The 12843-nt window shown below is 38.9% G+C and overlaps 1 protein-coding gene across 3 annotated transcripts in view; it reads right to left on the bottom strand.

The window, feature by feature from the left end:
- LOC127448998 (inactive rhomboid protein 2-like) overlaps nucleotides 1-12843 on the bottom strand; it is a 156750-nt gene that overhangs the window by 113145 nt on the left and 30762 nt on the right. The gene's annotated exons all lie outside the window — the stretch shown is intronic.

Raw genomic sequence — 12843 nt, 5'->3', positions numbered from 1 at the left:
AATCGCAAAATATGAGGGAGAGCATTGCTTAGAACCTTACGGTTAACTTATTGTAATGTAATATGAAGCACTTAAATTATAATCTTAACATAGTGTGCACAATGACTAGGGCTGGGCGATATATCTAATATTCACAATATAATCATAATAATTTTGCTGATGATTTAAAATTTAGCAATAATATGAATATCGCGATAATTTTAATCCACCTTTAATTTGGCCACTGTATTTCCTAAAGGGCCTTATTCAACTCATTTCACGATCCTACAGGGCTGCACAATTAATCAAAATAACATCAGAATCACACATTATCACATCAATACATGGTCTGTGCGTGCTTCAGAAGAAATGGGTGACATACTGCTCTGTGCATGCGTGGGGCTAATGAACCAAGGAGCTGGCATTAAACGCTCCTTTCAGAGGTCTCAGAGTAGTTCACGTGCATTGTGAAAGCTACGTGCTGCCTGTTCATTCAATCATGCAATTCCAAACATTATTTTGTTTTTTTGATTGACTTTTTATGCTCAAAACATACAAAATAAATTAGACAACGGTACAATAATAAAACAGACAAAAATAAGGCCATATTACACAAAAATCTTAATTACTATGCAGTTCCAGTTTTAATGGCTTTTTTGTTAGTACTAATCTTTTTTTGTTTTTTGTTTTTGTAATTAACATTTTTTATTGATTCAAAGAAAAAAAAAAAAACACAACAGAGAAAAACACAGAATCAACATTTAACTTCCAACCCTCATTAATATCCCTCCTCAAACACCAACCCCACCCTACCCCAAAGAACACCCCTGTGGTTACATAAAATAATAGACACACACAAACAATAAAATAAAAAATAAATAAAAAATAAAATATATAATAAACATTCATAATTAAACTAAATGTCTCTCTCCTCATCCCTTCCCCTAGAGTCCTCCAAAACCACCAAATACCTACCCCACCTCCTGAAAAATAAGTCCTCCAGCCCCAGCCTTCCATCTATCATCTTCTCAAAAGCCGCCACCCTCCCCATCTCTGCACACCAATCCGGAAATGGTGGCGCTCCTTCTGACTTCCAACCCCTTAAAATAATTTGTCTGCCAATCATCACGCCAGTCAGAACCCAATTTTTTATATATTTGCCCCCTGAATTTATAACTTCCCAATTGCCCAAAATGCATAGTCTGGGGCAAAGTAAAATCTGATTGCCCAGAATGTCACACAAATAATTCTGAACCTTTAACCAAAATTCATGGATCTTAACGCATCCCCGAAAAACATGGGTTGTGTCTCCAACTTCTGATTGGCATCGCCAGCAGGTGGGTGTGTCTTTAAGACCAAGCCTATATAATCTAGAGGGGGTCCAATAAAATCTTTGTAAAATCTTAAATTGCATAAGGCAAACCTTTGCATCTCTAGATGCAGACTTGACATTTTTCAGAATCTTGGTCCACACTCCATGCTCCAATACCAAGTTCAAATCTTTCTCCCATAATCTCTTGATAGAAGTTAAAGCTCCATCCCCCAGACTCTGAATCAGCAGGGAGTAATACACTGATGCCTCATGACCTTTCCCAAAAGCAGTAATCACCTCTCCCAAAGTATCTGCCGTTTTAGGGGGGTGCATGCTACTCCCAAAAACAGTACAGAGCATGTGGCGCAGCTGTAAATACCTATAAAACTGAGATCTGGGAATCCCAAAATGATGACACAAATTCTCAAAAGATCTCAACACCACTCTCATACAGGTCGCCGAGAGTAGAAATCCCCTTCACAATCCACTCTGACCAACAGAAAGGGGACTTGTTGATACATAATTTTGGATTAAGCCATATGCTCGAGGCAACATTTAAATAAATGTCCGAATTGAATACTCTGGCCACTCTTGTCCAAATCATGTGCAAAAGTGAGATAACGGGGTGTGACTTAACTTCTCCGTTTAGTTTGATAGAAACGCTTTGCAATGGCGAAATAGGGGCAAGGACTTCCTGTTCTAGAAAACCAGGGAGGGGCTCTTTCAGGTGGAAGCAACCAATGAGCCAAATGCCTGAGATCGAACGCATAATAATAAAACAAAATCTTGGGTAGGCCTAGCCCACCACTTAATGCCCTGTTTGGGCCACTGGAAGGTGCCCAGCTGGAAGGCCGTTACTGGGCAGTACGCTATCAGAGCTAAAACTTCAGATTTAGACCAACTGACTTTATATCCTGAGAGCTTGGAAAAGGAATTAATAATTCTTTGTAGGCAAGGCATAAATCTAGTAGGGTCAGTGACGAATAATAAAATATCAGCAAAAGCTTATGCACCATACCTCCCGCCACCACCCCTGGAAAATCATCCTCCTTTCTTATTGCGGCTGCTAATGGATCCAGGGCAAGACAGAACAATAATGGGGAAAGAGGGCAACCCTGCCAAGTGCTCCTATTCAGAGTAAAATAATCTGAAATGAATCCATTTGTTTGTACCGCTGCTAAAGGGTGTCTATAAAGTAACTTAATCCATCCAATAAAAGTACTCCCGAACCCATTAATTACCAAAATCTTAAAAAGATAATCCCATTCTACCATTATCAAATGCCTTTTTGGCGTCAAGTGAGATGGCAGCAACCGGAGACTAATCATTCGCTACTGACCACATGATATTGATGAGACGCCAGATGTTATCAGAAGAGCTATGGCCCTGAATAAACCCCACCTGATCTATATGTATAAGAGATGTTATAACTTTACTTAACCAGTTAGCCAAAATTTTTGGCAATTTTTACATCTAGCTGGATCAGGGAAATTGGACGGTAACTTTTACACTCACTTGGATCTTTGTCCTTTTTAAGGATCAGACTGATCCGGGTTTGTGTCATGGTTGGTGGAAGCTTTCCGTTCTTTAATGATTCTGTATAAACTTCTAACAAAAGTGGAGCCAATTCTGTAGCATAAGATCTGAAAAATTCAGCAGTAAAACCATCTGGCCCTGGAGCCTTGCCAGTAGGCAGGGCCTTAATTACCTCGTCAATCTCCTCCAAGGTTATCTCAGAATCAAGAGAGTTTTTTTGCTCAGTTGTCAATTTAGGAAGTTCTAATGGTTCCACAAAGTTTCTAATTCTAATTCATCAGTAGACGAAGACATGGAACTATAAAGGTCAAGATATAATTCTTTAAAGGCATTATTAATATCAATGGCCGAGGTAAAAATTTCACCCCCAGCAGATTTCACTGAGGGAATGGTAGAAAAAGACTCTCTCTGCTTTATATATCCAGCCAAAAGCTTCCCTGCTTTGTCACCTGACTCAAAATATGACTGTCTTGCCCTGAATAACCAAAACTCCACTTTCCACGACAAAATAGTATTATATCTGTATTTCAATCGTGTCAATTTTCTGAGGCCATCAGACGACATTCTGCGCTTAAGCTCTGCCTCTGCACTTTTAATATTCTCTTCCAACTCCACAAGTTCTCGTGCTTTTAATTTTTTGATGAATGAGGCATACTGTATGATCCGACCCCTAAGAACCACCTTAAGTGCCTCCCAAGCCACGCCCACAGAGGATACTGAGGACTGGTTGGTCTCCAAATAAACACTGATTTCAGTCTTTAACATTTGTTGGAAATCAGGATTTTGCAAAAGGGATACTTAAAAGTGCCAACTATATGATTTCTTTTTCTCTGTATGTGGCAACACCTCTAAACTCACCAGGGCGTGATCTGAGACTGAGGTTTCCAATTGAGCAGTCAACAACAGATGAAATGAGGGACTTTGATATATAAAAAAATATATGTTCTAGAATAAATCTTATGGACTGATGAAAATAAATTACAGTCTCTACCAGATGGGTTCAAAAGTTTCCAAATATCTTCAAGACCAAAATTTTTACACATCCTGTGAAGTGTCACAGTTGCTCTAGTGGGCTTACACACTTTTGCTTCACTATGATCAAGGACTGAGTCCATGAACAGATTAAAATCTCCTCCTAATATTATATCATGAGGGGTGTCAGTGGCTTGCAACATCCCTTCAAGATCTATAAAAAAAACCCCTGATCATCACCGTTAGGTGCATAAATATTAGCCAAAATCAAACTTTGCCCCTGAATTTCTGCTAGAACAATAATGACTCTACCGTATTTATCTTTGATCTGTTTGAGAAATTTGAATTGTAGATGTTTACTTAATGTAATGACGCCCCTGCTCTTACCTGAGCCCACACTAAAGAAAACATGTCCACCCCATTTCTTCCTAAATTTTTCAGCTTCCTGCTGGAAAAGGTGCGGTTTTTGAGGAAACACTATATCACATTTCTTACGCTTAAGGAAAGAAACAACCTTCCTTCTTTTTATAGGGTGCCCCAACCCATTCACATTCCATGTGGAGAGAGATAATTCCCTCATATTAACATTTGACATTTTATATAATAGAAAAAAATTAATCGTGTGTCAAAAACAAGATTATACAGACCACATTCCAACATTATTGCAACAATCAAACCCAGAAACCAACCAAACAAACAGAAAAAAGAAAAACGTGGGAATTAACCCAGCGCACAACAGTGCCAGCCGGCATCAATCCCTCTAAACTCAAAAGGTCCAAGTACGCATATGAGAGTCCCCGCGCCAACTTTGCCATCGGATTGCTCAAGTCCGGTGCTTCTGCAAAAATTTTGTAAGGCAAAATTACATAACAGAAAATACTTTGTAAAACAGACCCCAGCCAATAGGCAGAATAAACACAAAGAACATATAGATTCCCAATATGTCAAAGAACTGACTTGAAGGTGTGTTCCTCCACAGAACAAATTCCAGCTGATATAAAGCTGTTCAGTTTCCTCGGACAGACAGACAATTGTTCAGTGAACCAGTTGTTATGAGTTCGGCAGGTGACGTAATCATTCTAATGTCCCTTAAAAATATTCCACAAAAACAAACTCCAGCCAACAGGAGGCATAAGCATAAAGTATGAACAGATTCAACCACAACTGTCCCGAAGGAGTGTTATTCAACAAAACAAGCTCCAGCCGTTAGGCAGAACCAGCACAAAAAAAATAAAAAAAAATAAAAACAGAACAGGCACCCTGGTTTCTCAAATGGTCAAGTGTGTACTGAGCGAGTCAAATTCACTCGGAGGCTGCATAAAAAAAATACGCCATGACTTACTCAGTCTGTCAAATCTTTGCAAATTTATTAAAAATAAAAAACGAAAAAAAAATCACATGTACATACGTATTCACAGCCTTTGCCATGACACTCAAAATTGAGCTAAGGTGCATCCTGTTTCCACTGATCATCCTTGAGATGTTTCTACAACTTGATTGGAGTCCACCTGGGGTAAATTCAGTTGATTGGACATTATTTGGAAAGGCACACACCTGTCTATATAAGGTCCCACAGTTAACAATGCATGTCAGAGCACAACCCAAGCCATGAAGTCCAAGAAATTGTCTGTAGACTTCCGAGACAGGATTGTATCAAGGCACAGATCTGGGGAAGGGTACAGAAAAATTTCTGCATCATTGAAAGTCCCAATGAGCACAGTGGCCTCCATCATCCATAAATGGAAGTTTGGAACCACCAGGACTCTTCCTAGAGATGGCCGCCCGGCCAACTGAGTGATCGGGGGAGAAGGGCCTTAGTCAGGGAGGTGACCAAGAACCCGATGGTCACTCTGACAGAGCTCCAGCGTTTCTCTGTGGAGAGAGGAGAACCTTCCAGAAGAACAACCATCTCTGCAGCACTCCACCAATCAGGCCTGTATGGTAGAGTGGCCAGACGGAAGCCACTCCTCAGTAAGAGTTTACCAAAAGGCACCTGAAGGACTCTCAGACCATAAGAAACAAAATTCTCTGGTCTGATGAAACAAAATTAAACTCTTTGGCCTGAATGGCAAGCGTCATGTCTGGAGGAAACCAGGCACCGCTCATCACCTGGCCAATACCATCCCTACAGTGAAGCATGGTGGTGGCAGCATCATGCTGTGGGGATGTTTTTCAGTGGCAGGAACTGGGAGACTAGTCAGGATCGAGGGAAAGATGAATGCAGCAATGTACAGAGACATCCTTGATGAAAACCTGCTCCAGAGCGCTCTGGCCTCAGACTGGGGCAAAGGTTCATCTTCCAACAGGACAACGACCATAAGCACAGCCAAGATAACAAAGGAGTGGCTCTGGGACAACTCTGTGAATGTCCTTGAGTGGCCCAGCCAGAGCCCAGACTTGAACCCGATTGAACATCTCTGGAGAGATCTGAAAATGGCTGTGGACCGACGCTCCCCATCCAACCTGATGGAGCTTGAGAGGTCCTGCAAAGAAGAATGGGAGAAACTGCTCAAAAATGATGTGCCAAGCTTGTAGCATCATACTCAAAAAGACTTGAGGCTGCAACTGGTGCCAAAGGTGCTTCAACAAAGTATTGAGCAAAGGCTGTGAATACTTATGTACATGTGATTTTTTTTTGTTTTTGTTTTGTTTTTTTATAAATTTGCAAAGATTTCAAACAAACTTCTTTCACATTGTCATTATGGGGTATTGTTTGTAGAATTGAGGAAAATAATGAATTTAATACATTTTGGAATAAGGCTGTATCATAACAAAATGTGGAAAAAGTGAAGCACTGTGAATACTTTCCGGATGCACTGTACATGAAAAACCCCAAATGGCTTACTCACCCATTGTTTTTATAAAAGACAGTGCTTGCTTGGGGCACGTAAATACCCTGCGATCATCCTTCGTTTCTATTCTCAGTCTGGCCGGAAACATCAGTGCAAAAGTGATCTTCCGTTGATGTAAGAGTTTCTTACATTCCTTGAACCGATCGCTTTTCTCTCGGCGAATTCGCAAAGTCCGGGAACAAGAAAATATTGTGATTCTTCCAAGAACGCTTTCCTTTGCTCCTCGCCTTGCGTTACACAAGATCTTTATCGGATGATCTCAGAAATTTGGCCAGAATTGATCGGGGCCTGTCTCCCGCAGCAGATCTGCAGGCAGGGACTCTGTGAGCTCGCTCGATTTCTAGTTTATGGCCTGTTATGTCGAGCAGACTCGGGAAGAGCTCGTCCAGGAATTTCACCATATCTCTGCCCTCTTCATGCTCAGGAATTCCAACAATTCTTATATTGTTCCTTCGATTCCTATTTTCAAGATCTTCCAATTTTTCCAAAATGGATTCCAAATCTGTTTTTGACGCAGGCGGATTAGTGGATAATTCCCTTTCCGATGACTCCAGATAATCGATCCATCTTTCAACTTCTGCCACTCTTGTGACCAACTCAGAGAATTTAGTTTCCATCGCCGTAATCGATCGACGTATTACAGCGAGATCCTCCAAGTCAGCAACAACCTTCGTCAGCATCACCAAGATGTTGAATTTCTTCTCCCGACGTGCCATCCAAATTGAGTCCCCGGTCCGCAGGCCCACCAGAGGTTTCAGCTAGAGCACGTAAGTGTCTTTTAATGTCTCCAAAGTCTGAGGATTTTGACTTCTTTGCCATGTTTACCTCAAAGAGCAAATAGTGTATCAAATATCACCGAATTAAACACGAAAATAATTAAAAAACTAGCAAAGTGTGCAGAGCCAGTCGCTCACACGTCTGCTTCTCGCATGGGTCACGTAAACTCTGTCTCAATTCCAAACATTTTTAACGGCAACAATTTATTATACAAATCTAAAAACATAAAACAGTATCACAGTAAAGAAGGAAATCACAGTGTCTTATCAGATTTGTAAAGACACACAATGTAAACCGTAAAATACACACACACACTGACATTGCAGTGTGCACTTTATGTATTAAAAAAAAAAAACCTCCAGGTGAAATAAATATAACAGAAAGACATTACTATTGTAAAAATCTAATCTATTCATTAAAATAATAGTAATAATTATTATAATAATGAACTTGACTGGGTATTCCTTCAGTATTATATCATTTTTACCTGGGTTCCAAAAAATAAGTTGGGGTAAAAATTAGTAACAATTTATTTAGGTAAATAATGCTTTTTATTAGGCTACTATGTATCATTGTATATGGGTGCATATAGGCTAAATGAAAACAATTAAATATAATTCTTGTTCGTTTACTTAAAAAAAGAAAAACATACCTTCATGGTTTTTAAATAGATTTGTACTTCATGCATTAAACATTAAAAAAAAAAAACTTTACTACAATGGCTGTTTAGTTGAAATTATGGTTTCTCTGAAAACAAAAATAAATCACTTTGAAGCCATTTTCACAGCAAGTGCATAATTATCAAGATATTTATTGAATATCATCAATTGGCTGAAAAATATTGAGATATAGTTTTTGTTGCCGTAACGCCCAGCCCTAACAGTGACATTAAACTAGACCTGGATTAATGAGGAAATGTTTAATAATAGCTATGTCTTAAAAGGTTACCTCAGATGGTTACAATTTAGATGTAGTAGTTAAACATTTGAAATATGTAGATGAAGCCAGTATGCATAGAACTAGTGAGAGAAAATGGAAAATTAGAGAAAGGGTAGAGAGAGATGAGAGTCTGGCCTGTAACACAGCTGTCCAAGCGCAGAGCCCAAAGAGTGAGGCAGTGAAAAAGAGGAGATAGCAAAAAAAAAAAAAAAAAGAGCATAAGTTAAAATGTGTTTTATACTTTCCTTGACCATGTTATTAAACCAAACCTTATTAAAACTGACCAATTGGCACACCTCATTGGAAACACCTCATCCAATAGGCTGATAGATCGCAATTAACACCCTCTGTATGCCTTGGAATGCAAAATCTCTCTTTTTGTAAGGACATAGGGGATGTAACACAGAAATTAATTCCTTTGTTCATTTTCATTCCTACAGTGGGTATATAAAGTCAGTTCCTCTCAAGTTTACCCAAATGTCCTAGCACAGTAACAGTAAGGTTCATCATTAACATTAACTATGGACATGTCCTACATTTTGACGACCAGGTGTCCAACTACTTTTGTCTTAATGTTGAATAGCATTGTATATGTATTGTGTTCTCATTTAAAACCTAGCAAACTTCTTTTTGTAAAATGTTTGGCTTGAAACGAGTGCTTGTGATTTCTTGGGTTGATATTTTCTTATACAAATCAAATACATTTATGCATTTTAAGTGTGGCTTAGAGCCCCCATGAAATTAATACGGAGTTTTGTTGCTTTAGTCCATGTCTATTAGCTTTAAATCAATTTATAGTCTAATGTTCCAAAAAGCAGACAAAACCAACTTTTTGCAGATATACACATTTAAAATGTACGGTCTTTCTATTCCAGAAAAAGTGGTAAATGTTTGATGACTCATGTTACACTACATTATACTAGATTGTCAAAACAAATGTGGCGGCATGACACCATTTACATCTGCCTTGTAACAGAGAAATCTTAAGGAGGTAATAGGTGGCTACAAAATTTGAGGTATGCTTGATTAAAGTTAAAAAACATCCATCTTCATATATCAAAGAAAAAAATCTCCTAGGCTTGCAATCACCATGGATATTTAAACAATTCTATCCTTCAAAAACTGCAAATTATTGCTTGATCCACCATTGGCACACATAAGGATAATCTCCCTCAAGAGAGGAGTATGTATTTTAAGTTAAAAATTCCTTGACATGATGAATTCCTCACAACTGCATGCCAAATCTTTCTCTTGCAGTAATCCTTCCTCTTATTCGTGCATCCTGTTTTATTTAGTTATGAACTGAATGGAAAGCCAAACACTATTAGGCCTGTTTTACACTGCATACCAAAGCAGAGCAGAAGCAGTGCATATTTTTTCAGTGTGCATGTTAACAATTTAGTGCATTTACATTGGAAGCAGAAGCAGCGCAGCAGTGCGAGGAAGAAGCAGTGCAGATGCTGCAGTACAGCGGGAGACAGTGACTAAACAATAAAGTAAATATCAAAGATGGTGACGTTCATAACATCAGCATGTCTTATCACAACTGACGCCAAGCTATTTAATAAACAACTCCAATTGAGGTGCAAGTTCATCCATCAGATTAAATGATCATAAGTCATAAACTGAATGCTTTTTAACCGAGTGCAGAGAACAGCATTTGTGTTGCGCCCGCGAGCAGCTCCAGTGGAAGACAGAGGCTGGATCTTCGGATGACACAGCACAGGTTTGCCAAAAAAGCGGTTATGAGTCCTGAAAATTTGCGGGTGTCATTTTAGTTATAGAACACGGTTGTCACTCTCGTAAATAACTGACCTGTGTGTGAATGTAACCGTATTAAGCACACAAATACAGGACTGACAGCTGTATTCTGCTGCTGTGTGAACATGAACATAAATGAATGAGCCGGTCCCACATACTGTCGAAGTTTGCAGAGGATTACCGAGGACATGCTGTGTTGAGACGTTAATGTCAGTAGCCCAATAAAATATTTATAAACCTACAGATGTTTGATTGTGTGTTATTTTTAATTATTTAACAAATATTTGCAAATTAAGGTCTCGCAGGGCTGTGTCTACTGGTGGGCTAGGGTGGGCACTGCCCACACTGAAGGTTCATCTGCCCACCCTAAATGACTCGAAAGCTGTGCAGTGCGACAGTTTTGATAATTTTGTTTAATTTCTGGCGCTTTGAAAATCCACAAAAGATGCATATTAAGAGTGTTGCAACAAAGAACATGTACAATGAGCCTTATTTACTTTGCTTTCGCAAAATCTCATGCACTCTAACGTTAGGACGCGCTTTCAGGGTCAAGGTAATGTTCACTATGTGCTGCGCCCTGCAGCCGCAAACCACAATTTTATGTAGGCCTACTGCTCACAAAAAAAAGAGAATGGCAGAATGGTGAGATATTATTCTATTCTTTTTTCCCCTCAAAATTTGTGAATATCTGTACGCTTAACTTCGAGAGAATGAGATTTAAGAGTGGTGAGCTCTTGACTCACGATTCAGCATTTTTCACAGATTCAGAACACCACAGTGGGATGCGTTCTTGTGATGGACTATTCATATTAGAGGTCAACAGATAAGTATTGTGTTGATAATTCTGTATATAGTGATATAGGATTTAGTGATATTATTATTGAACTGCAAATGAAATTATCGATATTAATACTGCATAATCAGATTGGGAGGCAGATGTACATTTACTGAAATAAACAACAATAAAATCTTTAAACGGAAATCTATGTAAGGCTATGACAGTAGGACTTCTTAACTGATATTCCTTTCATCAGGATCTTAATTACTGAATTAACTTTTTTCCAATAAAGTTCAATAGAACTGAACATATTTACAGAGGAACAACTCATAGCTTCATCCTTAAAGCTCTTCTTAAATTCTCCTTTGTACTTGCCCTTATGAACAATTACCATAGTTCTTGCATAGTATCCATGGTATTAGTAAGAGCATGGTGATCACAGGTAAAACCGTGCTCCTTATTACCAGACATAATTATGGTTTCTAAAACAAAATCAAACTATGGAATTTAAAATTATGAAAAAAATATATCCATGTAGAAACTATAAAAAACCTGCCATAAAAATGACATATTCCCCAAATATACAATATTTAATATATTTATAATTAAAGTGACATATATTTCAAATCTATACAGTATTTCTGCCAAAACACCATAGTTTCTACAGTTAGTTACTACCTGCAATGCAATAAGAATGGTGATATGTGGATAGAAATGAATGTAATTACCACTGTGAATGAGACCATGTTTTCCTGTTTACCTCATCACTGCTGTTTAGAATGTCAGGGCTGTTTACTTTGGTTTCAAAGAGCTTTGCACAGAGCCTTTAAGGTTTTCATATCTCATGCTTTGTCTACCACAGGACAAAGTGGTGCAGGCGCAGAGCAGTCAGCGCTGCGTGGGAGGGCCGGTCCTGCTCGGCTCTCGCGTGGCAGCCAGTGTGCGGGAGTGAAAATATCCGGTGGGCCAAATGGCCAGCCCATCACTGGGCAAAGGCGCAAATGCAATTCGCACGCGCAATTGTGATCTTGCTGGCCGGTTCTGAGAGCTATATAGTGGAGGATGCAGCAGACCACTGTTGGCAGGACTGAACAGCATCACTGACTACTGTAATCCAGACACCTAAAACATCTATTTAACATCTTTAGTGTGCGCTTGACTGCACCGTGCATCTGGATATAGGCATGATTATAACAATCTTTTCCATCATTTGATCATTATTTGATAAATTATTGCTAATATGATTGAGAGAAATGTACACAAACAATTATTTTAAATAAAATAAATTTTTACAGCCTGCTTTTATCTGGCGGTAATAGTGCAATGTAAATTGTGGCAGGCAATTTTTGTGAATGAATCGTAATCTGAGCCTATTTTACATAGAAAGGGGGTGTGTTTTTGCGGAAAGAATGACAACTGGGGAAACAACTAAGAATGAATTGTGTCCGGTAAAAGCGCCGTTTTTTTGCAAGCGCTGTCTGAGCTGGTTTTGCACCTGATACATGAAAGGAATTATGCAGATCAGGCAACAAAGCAAACGCGCCCATAAAATTACAGCTGAACGCAATTTGCTCAAGCAATTCTAATCTTGCGGGACAGCAGACCACCGTGACCTGACACACTCTGCCAGGACTGAACAACATTAATCTAATATTGAGATGCAGACACCTAAATCATCTATTTTACATGCTGAAAATGTGCTTTATGAGCCTACACTGTGCGTCTGGATATACAGTATATCAGGTTATAACGCTTTTCTCCATTTCATTTTAACATTATTTGATGAATTATTGCTGATTTGATCGTTAGAAAATGTACACAAACATATCGTCTCAGGTTACACATGTAACCTCGGTTCCCTGAGATGAAGGGAATGAGACACTGCGGCGAAACATTTTGGGGAATTCCTTCGACTAACTAGTTGAAGCCCTTGTATC

The sequence above is a fragment of the Myxocyprinus asiaticus genome, chromosome 12 (assembly GCF_019703515.2).
Source record: "Myxocyprinus asiaticus isolate MX2 ecotype Aquarium Trade chromosome 12, UBuf_Myxa_2, whole genome shotgun sequence".
Lineage (NCBI taxonomy): Eukaryota > Metazoa > Chordata > Actinopteri > Cypriniformes > Catostomidae > Myxocyprinus > Myxocyprinus asiaticus.
This window is presented reverse-complemented; position numbering and strand designations above follow the sequence as displayed.